This window comes from Triturus cristatus, chromosome 7, assembly GCF_964204655.1.
Source record: "Triturus cristatus chromosome 7, aTriCri1.1, whole genome shotgun sequence".
NCBI classification, from domain to species: domain Eukaryota; kingdom Metazoa; phylum Chordata; class Amphibia; order Caudata; family Salamandridae; genus Triturus; species Triturus cristatus.
Genome location: NC_140590.1, coordinates 1663446310 through 1663457447, shown reverse-complemented (window position 1 = coordinate 1663457447; position 11138 = coordinate 1663446310). Strand labels below are relative to the sequence as shown.

Genomic DNA, 11138 nt, shown 5'->3' with positions numbered 1-11138 from the left:
AAAACCTTGAGCACTGGTGTCATTACATAGGAACCTGGTTTTGCATTGACTGAATATCCTACTTATAATATTTGCCTTGGTGTTCAAGGGCAATCGGGGTGTTCCTGGAAAGGACCCTAAGGCTGACAGCTTGGAGACCAATTCCCAGTAAGCCTGGCTTTGGGAGTCAGGCTTTCTGTTGCAGAGTACCCAGCAGGGAATATATCCAATCTCGCCTTTGATGCTGCTAGGTGTTCTACAACTTCCCAGATTTCAGAAAAAGGCCTGATGCATAGTTGACACAGTTGGATAAGGTACTATATCACAAAGTCCCACTTTACACCTCCGCAACATGCAGCCTGCCCAGCATTATCTGCTCAGCCTATGCATAGTGTTCTGCCAGTCTACATGGAGTGAATCAGCCACAACAGGCCATATTCACCAGCTGACATGACCATTTGAAGGCACTTTAAACACTTGTACAGGTGAAATAACCTACAAAAAAAAAAATCTTTTATTAAAAGATTAAATTATGCATCAGCAATGGTAACTTCCACTTCTACCCCAGGCTCTATACTGATTGATGTAATTTGCTTCACAATTTCAGAAGGGCTGTGGAGGTCAATCAAGCGCTTGTGAATACACATCTGGAAACGGTCCCAAGCCTTTGAACCTTCACCACAAGGTGTTTTTCGAGTAGTAATACGCAGAGTCTTGGTAGGCATGCGAACTGGCCCCTTCACTTTCAGGTTTTTCTCCTTCACACCTCTAATGAGATCAGCACACACTTTTTTTTCAAGTGACTTCACGTTGCGACTAGTCAGGGTGATTCTGATACGGTGGATAGCTACTTCCTGTTCCACAGGTACTTTTCCGGCGTCTTTAAATGCCATAGTTAATGTACTTCCTGACCGACTTATTCGTCCTCAAATTAAGAAAAGAACGAACAGCGGTGAGTCAGGAAAAAAGATCAGCAGACTTCGCTGTCTGGATTCGAAAGGTGAAATAACCTATAATCTGGCATCAGTGCATTCACAACCACTTTCAGTAGTGGGAACCATTTCCTACTGCCATTTATTAAAGTATTTTAAAAAAAACATTGAAAGCTTCATAATTCGCTAAATTAAAATAAAATCTGTAAATTGCTGAACTTCACAACCTTACACACAACTTCTTTCAGCAGTTAAAGGTAGTCCCCTTTTGTTTATTTCATTCCTCTCCCCGAATCCCCCCCGTCTCACCAACCCCATCCTGTAGCAGCCGCTACTGGACATATATTCAACCAAAAGACGTTGGTGTTATCTCGACTAGTGACTTTTGATAATAGCACTGAGAGACAAATAAAAAGATTGTAATCATCAAACTTTCAGCAATGACCAACCATACCAGCTTGTTGACTAGCTGCTATTTTTTACTTCCCTCCGTCCCTTCACTTCCCATGTCTGTTATCCTCATGCACCCTAAGGGTATATCAGTGCTACGCTTTAATCTTACAACCCCAAATAACAAGGTCAAATGTAGAAAGGTTTTACAGTGGCGTAGCTAGGTGTCATGTCACCCTGGGCGGCCCCTAAGGTTGCCACCCATGTGCAGGTAAGAGCAGGAGGGGGGGTAGCGACGGACGACTTGTTCGAGGGGGTGGCGGCCGCGGGTGGGGTGGTTGTGATAGTCAACTGAAATCTACGCCCACCGCCCCTAGACCAATGCCGCCCCTTGGACCCCCACTAGCTATGCCACTGGGGTTTTAGAGTAGGCTGCCGGGGGCAGAGGTGAAGAAATGAGGGCTAAGTAATTATTCTCCTTTTTGATAAGTGGAACAGTTTAAGTTTAATTAAACAGTATGGACAGTTATAATTTGTACATTAGGAACCAGAGGGCTACATCAGGTTTTACATTTAAAAAAAATTGTGGTCCTTCAGTCTCTGACTGGTTCAACTCAATTACCTCCACATGGCTCATCTTACACCCCTAAGATTATGGCGGGCTAATTTATTGGCCGCTCCGATATGCTGCCCTTGCCGGAACGAAGAAGCTCATTTCTATCACATGACATAGGAATATGTCCCATCATTGTGGGATAGTAGAGGATGGTGTTTACAACCCTTTCACAGGTGATCGGTGAGTTGATAGAGCCTTCCCCAAGAGTGGTCTTGCTGGGCATTGTTGCAAATGTGAGGGGATAGAGGGGAGGCACCACTCTCCTGGGCATCGGGACAATACTCGCCAAAAGAGACATCACTGGCGTTCGCCCTCTCTTCCACCACTAGAGAGCTGGACAGCCGCAATGGACATGTGTGGCAGTCTTGAGGAACTGATTTATATATCTAGAGGGTGCCCTCGGAAACATGGGAGGGTCTGGGGGAAATGGCTGCCATATCACGGCTTAGACTGATAAGATATTTGATGTCATTTATAGGTTTTGTGACTGTGATGCTTACTGTCCTCACCGGCTTTTGTCAACTGTTCGGTTACTGTATAAAAATGAGAAGCACAATAAAATTTGGTTATAAAATGTTTTACAAAATCTGTGGTAGTTATAGTTTGGTCCTTGTTTACATAGGAAAAGCAATTTTTGACTTGCCTATATCTTTGGCGCCGTTTGCCGAATCATGATAACATTTTCCCCCAAAAAGTGTGCCAGTGATTTTTTTTGTGCATGGAATGTTTCAGGGTGATCCATGAAACGGGGGCCGAGGAAAAAGAGGGGGGGGTCACAAAATGTGTGTTTCTCATGTTAATTCCCATAGGAATTTAGACACAACTACAGCCCGAACCGCTGAATGGAATTTCACCAAATTTGACAGAAAGGTAGCTGTTAATCCAGAAAGAGAGCTTTTTGTAAATTGGAGTAAATTCGTTCAGTAGTTTGGGAGATATTAAAGAAACACCAAATGTTTATATCTATGAACGCGAAGGCTCCACGAATCCATCCTGATCTCGTGCTAAGATCCGATTGGCTGCCAACACTTCAAGCTGGAAGTGTCTGCTTCAGCCGATTCGCAGAAAAAATTTAAGAAAGGGGGTGGCAGGGTAGGAATACACTGACTCCTTAGCTCTGGTTGTGGGGTCCAAGAGGGACACTGCCAGGGCAAAAAAGCATTATTTTAAAAAATGTTGCTGAAAATCGCTGCGGATCCGTGACTCCGCTGAAGATTAAAAGAAAAAACATGCTTGTTTTTGAAAAGCTCCAGGGTGGGACAGGTCCTGGGGCATTGTATAAAAAAGGAGGGGGGTGCCCAGGACCCACTTCTCTGATTCTTGGAGCCCTGGGGACCACCACCTCCCCAGGGCATTATTTATAACAAAGTAGAGGGTGCACTGGGCCCCCATCCTGGGTCTCTATAAGCCCCGAGGCCCACACCTCCCTGGGTCTAAAGAAACATTGATGGGGGAAGGGGCTGCATGGACCCCCCCCCAAGCCACGGGACCATCACCTCACTGGGGCTAAATAACACATAATGGATAGTGGGGGGTCCCGTGGACCGCCCGAGCCCTGGGAACCACCACCATCCCAGGGCCAAGTATTTTGAAAAAACAATGGAAGAGGGGCTGCGCAGCCCCCTCCTGGAGCCATACATGGCCTTGGGAACCGCCACTCCCCAGGGCCGGCTCCTGCTATGTCCCAGGGTGCCACCCCCAGGACATAGCTGTTTGCTTTTGTTTGGTGGGAGCTGAGACAGCTCCGGCCAAGCAAAAGCAAACACTCCGGTTGTAGCGGGCGGGCGTGCGCTGGCAAAGTAATCCCACCCACTGGAAGCATCTCTCCATTTGCGGTCAAAGAACGGAATGAAACGTTTCCTCTTGCACACAGGGAGCTCCATTTCCAGCAGCTCCCTGTGTGCAATCGCAATGCCTAAACCTACTATCCGACGAGAAATTCTATACCATCATCACAACGGATCCGACTGCAAGACTACAACAAACCATCAAGATCATGGTAGAAGAAGCCGAAATCAACAGGTGGATATCACAGAACGAAGCAGATTTCCTGAAGACTACATCCCCAAAAATACCATACTTCTATTCTCTCCCTAAGATACATAAAGAGAGGAGACCACCCCCAGGCCGCCCAATTGTGTCAGGAATTGGGTCTGTCCTAGAGCCTCTTTCACAATTTGCGGACCATTTCTTAAAACCTTTGGTTCAACAAACACCAACTTACCTGAAGGATACACGCGATCTATTGAACCTTTTGAAAAATGAAAATTACACTTCAAAAACTATGCTCCTAGCAGGTTTTGATGTAGAGAGTTTATACACCAGCCTGCCTCAGCAGAAAACTCTCGAAACCCTCGAAACAATACTTTTTGACCAAGACTGGACATACCAGACTCCACGACATTTCGTATTACAATGCTGTACCCTGGCGCTTACCGAGAACTACTTCGAGTACGAAGGGAAACTATACCATCAGCGACACGGAACATCTATGGGGAGCACATTTGCGCCAAGCGTAGCGGGACTATACGTGAGCACCTTTGAAAAAATCTATATACAAAATGCAAGGAATCCATATCAAACTCACATCCGGTTTTGGAAACGGTACATTGATGACATCATAGTGATTTGGGAAGGTGATCAAGAAAGCCTGAGGAAGTTCCATCAATGGATGAATGAACAAGATGAATGTCTAAGATTCACTTATACAGCTAATGACACACAGCTGGATTTTTTAGATCTCACGATCTACATTGAAGAAGACACCATCAAGACACGAACTTTCTTCAAACCGACTGCCAGAAACAGCCTATTATCATTCAACAGTTTCCACCCTCGTCCGTTAAAAGAAAACCTACCATACAGCCAGTTCCTAAGGCTGAAGCGTAACTGCAGTGATTTAACGGAATACAAGAAGCAAGCTAATGACCTTAGCCAAAAGCTTCTCAAACGAGACTATCCAACCAGAATAATATCTAAATGCAAAAAAAGGGCGAGAAATCAGCCAAGGGATTGTCTCCTGGAAACAATGCAGAGAGATCCTACAGATGATACACCTACATGCGTGACAACCTACAGTACGGCGAACAATGCTGTAAAGAAAATAATCAACAAAAATTGGCGGATCTTGACCTCAGGTACTTTAAAATGGCAGAAACCCAGGTTTGCCAACAGAAGAACAAGGAACATAAAAGATATCTTGGTACATACACGACCACCCCCTCCCTCCCCAAAAATGATCAACACCCTGTGGGACCTACAACCAGTCACAGGACATTACCCTTGTGGACAGTGCTCAGTTTGTCACTTGACTACACCAACAAAGATTATCCAATTAACGCCAAACCTCAAGTGGACCATAAGACAACACACAAACTGTAATACATCCTTCGTTGTCTACATGATCACATGTCCTTGTAACCTTAGATACATCGGCATGACATGCAGGAAAATCAAAGTAAGAATTTGCGAACATAGGAGCAACGTAAAATGCAAACGAGAAACCACAAAGATGAGCCGACATTACATCGAACAAAAACACTCAGTGGATGATTTGAAATGGATTGTAATTGAAACACTACTGGGATCAAAGACCAATGCTGAAAAAATCCTTTTTGAAAGAGAACAAAGATGGGTACACCGTCTATGTACAGATACCAAAGGATTGAACGATAACATACCCTGGTTAAGTTTCAAATAACTTCGTGCATGGTCTTGACCCTCCACACCCACAACGTGAGGAGTCCTTCCTGAACTAAGTCAGATGTACTCTCATTTTGTACCTATGATGCGATGGACAATATTTTGTTTTGTTTCACACGAGATAATCAAAATATTCTGACCCCAACTTGCTCTCAACCTTTTTAATGCCATAAAGATAACTACATTCATAAGAACTTCGTAAGGCACTGCCGTAAAAAAAAGAAAAAATGAAGAGTATAAACACATCACTATTACATATAAAATATTTACACTTTTAAAAGTAAGCCTTTTGTAAATACAGCTCCTTTTTCAACTATAACCTTATTTTATAGCGCAAAACACGTCATACACAAAGTGAGTCTTTCTTCAATCTACACAAACAATGACGGAGATAGTCCTTCCTCGATCTTCATGAAGAAAGCACAAAACGGCAAGAACATGGGATCTCGTTCAGTACGAGCCCTGCAAGCCAGCGTCAGCACAAGTTGTGCACAGCCCGCAAAGGAGGTACGAAAGAGGAATCCTGCCCTGCAGCCTTCAACAACTACACGGTATTTAAAGCCTCCCTACCCCTACCCATCCCAGCCCTATCCCGTTTCTAATTACAGGCTACGCGCTTACGGTGGCAAGGCAGCAGCCGCAACACGGATGCGCCCAAAGGTAACTGACGATGTTTCCTTCCCCTTTTCTGTTTTGAAGTTTTTAAACATACCGCTTATAACAATCTTGACAATATGACGTGTTATTCTAATGCCAAATATTCCAAGTATTTCAATTGAACATTAACAGACCACTCCACTGCCTTAACTCCCGTTTTGATAGCGAGATCTACAATCTATCTCTCCCCACAACCAGCTCTCTATTCAAGTTCTGTGTGCCCAAATAGTAAACAGATACAAACTTTTGAGATCGCTCTCTCTGAATACAGTGAAGATTTGCCATTTTTGACATTGCTTTACAGTACAGTATTATAAAGAATTGCCATTTTCTACAAAGATATCTGCTGTATAATCACCCTGATTGGTGTGCATTTCATTGTACTGTCTCTTTTATTATATTTTTTTTTATTTTATTTTACTTCACTTGTTCTTCCTTTCTGTAGGAAAAGAATAACCTTAAGATACTGATAAATTCGTTGTTTATGGAAATTACCATAAACCCCCTTCTCTGAACTGGAGAATACCGGTTCACACATTCACTAGGTCCTGAAGAATGCCCAACGACCCCCTCCAGGGGCGCTAGAGGGGCAGAAACATGTCGACCATTTTTTGATTTGGACACCATAAAGTGCTGGGGTTACATAATTTGACCTACTGCACCACCTTATTTTAGAAGTCTACCATTACACCTGACAGAATAAATTTTGCTTTTTGAAGGTAGTACTGGTAAGACATTTTTAACGTCAACTTTTCACGTTATTTTGCACCTTTTTGCACCAATATCTCTGATCACTACTGCGAACTAGCGGTTCCCTCCAGGTGGAGGAAGCATAACACACAAGAGACCCGATGATAATGCTTACACGTATTCATAAGGCGGAGAACCAAGATAAACCGCCAATACCACCAAAAATACGTGATTGAGGGTTCTCATAATACCTATTTAGGTATTAGTGGTTCAGATAACGACCCAAAAGACCCCTATTTCCAGTTACAAGTGATCCATTCCCTTATGATTCATGGTATTCATATTGGAAAGATCTCTTATCAGTAATTATTAAATGAATACATAGGAGTATATGGGCAGGATACATATTGGATTTAGGTTTGAAAGACCTCTAGATATCATTCTTGAACACCGCTCTGTTTACCATCCGTCTTCTGCAAGACTTCGCCAATCTGTATTCGGGGCTTTGAGAGTGTGGATATGATATTGATTGCTTCGACCACCACGATGGCATAGGGTTGCCTCGTCCCGACTAATTGCAATTCATCCTGCTTATTTATAATCATTGTGTTTAGAACTTTGTACTACTGGAGAGAGTCATTTACATAAACTCAAAATTAACAGAAATAAGATATGTATTTGCTTTTTCACAGGATTCTACAGTTTTAAGCATAGGATTGCCTGACTCGGCAGGCCTCACATCGTGCACAATCTTGTGTGTTGCAAAGCGTGCAAGTTTCCAACAAGACTCACTTGGAAGTGTCATAGTTAGCAACCCTAAGTATTTTGCATCATGAAGCTATGAATCTCATGTGGCTGCATGCTTGGCTCTATCACTCTGTTATCAATCAAATAAAGCAATTATTTCAAAAGCACAAGGACACCTGGGCAGGGCCGGCTTTAGGGGGGTGCGACCGCACCAGGCGCTGACTTTAGGTGGGGGCGTCGTGTTTGCAAGTTTATAATACTTTTAAAAGCACCTTCTGCCAGCGTTCTGGCCTGGCCTCCAGCAGTTTTCAGCCATCAATAAAAATGTCAAGATAACTCTGTGATTAATTTTCTTCCTACAGATTGAGCTGAGGTTTGTCTAGTGGAAGCTATGAGGGTAGCGCAGATGGTTAAAATGCCTACTGCAAAGAACCTGTAAAAGCAGATCACAAAAGAACCTGAACCAGCAGATCACAGTGGGGTAACGAAAGTTTAAGGGGCCCCCCTGCAATGTACACAGAGGGGCCCCTGATCCAGATTTAATACGGAGCTCTCAGGTTTTATTACTGGGCTGAGGGGGCAACCTGCAGCTCGGGGCCCCCCGCACCGCGGGGGATGCGGGTGCCTGTGTTACGCCCCTGGAAGATCACAAAGTGGATATAATTTAAATAGATCAGTAGGTCATTGCTTTTGTCTGAGAGATCCTTTTATTACTTGCAGTTAATAAGTTAACATCCTAGCAGTGAACAGTGAGCTATTAACTGTCATCAAAGAGCTGCATGCAACCTGCAAGGTATAGATGACAGCATTATGATTTATCCCCCGTCTTTCATAATTCTAATGTTGGAAAAAGGATTAATTTGAACATAAATCAATTATGATTATTAAAAAGAACACCCAACTATGGTGTTATGTTTTACATTCTGAGTTTGTGCTTCTCCAGACCAAGCACCATTAAACTATACTGTCTACCAGTGTGGATGACATGTGACTCCTACACCTTATAGTCCTCTGTCTTATGTAACATTTCCTATACACTGATTTGCACACCTATAATTGATTGTCTCTGTGTTTTGTGCGTGTGATGTAAAGTGGTCTGACACCCTACACTGGTATAAGTGGCGCTATACAACTAATTTAATGCATCTGTGCGATGGAGTGGTTATGGAGACTTGAGGGGCACTGTTAAAGGGTGGTAGTGAGGGAATGCATGGCAGAGGTGGTCACTGGGGGGGCGCCAACAACCATTGTCGCACTGGGCGCCACCAGCGCTAAAGCCAGCCCTGCACCTGGGGGTCGGTGGAGGGAGGAGATATATTGATTACTCTGTATATTTCATTCAGTATGGCAAGTGATGGGAGTAAATAAACTGGGTGTAGCAGCCGCATGCGATACAACAACAGCGTCTAAATTCTATTGAAAAGAGCTTTTCTGTAGATCCTACTAAAATTAGCACATTTCTAAGATTCTTTGCTGCCCACGAGCCCAGAAGATACAGCCTGCCGCTTGGCACTCAGTGGACTGCATGTAACAGCATGCTGCCAACAGAGGCCACATAGCAGGTCGTTTCTGAGACGGTACTGCTAAAGGGGTGTTCATAAAGGGCCCGCATAACAGGGTACTTCTAACATGGTTCTGGTAACAGGGTGTACTCAACAGGGTGCTGGTAACTGGGCACGCATAATGGTGCGGCTAACAGGAAGCTCACACACACAGGCAGACATGTAGCAAGGGTGCCCTAAATTAGGTGCAGTTACCCCTGCACCCAAGCTGTGGTACTTACATGAGACCCATATCTCCGAGCTCCGTCACACCCCTAGAACATCTGCCGTCAAAGGAGAGGGACCCTGGAGCCCACACACACACCTGTCAACAACCGGTAGTGCTAAGGCCACAACCCTAAATATCATAATGCTGAGCCACCACCATTTAGAGACCCCACTGTCCTGGTCAGACATCCTGATAGACCTAGACCCCTTTCTGTTCACAACTTTCCATTCCGTGCTTAGCACTCAAAAAAGACACAAAGTAGACTGTGCATATCTGTGTCCAAAACGGCTTTAATTTTGCATTCTCCTTTTAATATCCTGCTTTCCAAAAGTTGGCACATTATCTTGTCTCCCATTGCAAATGGGCGGTTTTGCCAGTGCCCCATGAGGTCTCTCCAAGGCCCCTGCCTTATTTCCCATTAGTTATTTGATTAGACTGCGGTGCATGCATGGTGCAGATACCAGGTCATGCTATAAAAAGGGATATGTAATATGCAAATGATTTATAGACACTTGAAATCCAAAAGGAGCCATTCCAAAGGGCCTTGTAAACAAAAGTGCGCGCACAAAACCTGTTTAAGTGTAAATACATTCAAGCCAGCATTCTAAAATAAATCGTCACTATTCAATACTTGTATATTATTTTAGACTTCATTTATTTTAAAATGTTGCCCTAATGGAACATGCTGTTCCGCACAGCGCATTAAACAATTTCCAAAAGCGCTGGGCAGGTAAGGTATCTCACAGTCCAATCAGCCAGACATACAGACTCCTGTCATCGTGTGAGTATCCCTTCTTACACAGTGATGACTGAAAACAGTATTTTGTAGAACGAACATATATTTGTGTGTTTAGCGTTTGAAAGGACAAACATGGCTGTGAGGTCAAGCATTTCCTGCCTCGTTGAATTAAAGCGAGGTCACTGCTTCCCCCCCGGGCATCATTTGCCAGGAAGTGACCTCTGGCCCTGCTTGGCCGCCACACACTGCGGTTTCAGTGGCTCCTGGGCCGCACACAGGCCTAGGCTGCCAGCCGCCGTGAAAGTGGCTCTCTCACGGAGCACCATTTCCGTCTTCTCAATGCTTCCTGCTATTATAATAATCTCGCGGTACTTTCCTGGCCGTGATCACGTCCCAGGGGCTCTCGTGCGTGATTATTTCCCGCTTTAAGATGGTATCCAGTGATAGCTGCGCTTAGTGCGCAGGGCCTGGAGATCTCAGTGACTGATTGGAGGAGTGACTGCTCCACAGTCCCTGATTTTCATTAACTGTGGGGAGCACTCAAGTATGACCCTGTGGCTCTGATTTTTATTTTTGTCAATTGCTTATTTTGTTCAGATCCTTTGAAGTTATTTATTTTTAATTTATTTTTTATAAGTTTTTATACATAAATACATTTGTTAAGTTATTAGGCAATTAAAATAGGAACATAACTTGAAAAGAGGCCTACTTTATAACTTCCTTTTGTTTTCTCAGATTTGATTCTTGCACAGCTACAGAGTACAAATAGACTTAAAAGTGATTGAGTAATGTGGAAAATATAGTAGTGAAAATATATAACATCTCTATCCTGTCGCCCTAATTTTTTTAGGTTGAGCCTAGCAGCAGCGCTCATGCACTGCTCGCTTTGCGAGGCATGCTGTATTAGGGTATGCAC

General features: G+C 43.8%; 1 pseudogene; it reads right to left on the bottom strand.

The window, feature by feature from the left end:
* Positions 1 to 477: 477 nt before the first annotated feature.
* On the bottom strand, positions 478 to 956 carry LOC146812657 (small ribosomal subunit protein uS10 pseudogene; annotated as a pseudogene).
* Positions 957 to 11138: the final 10182 nt, after the last annotated feature.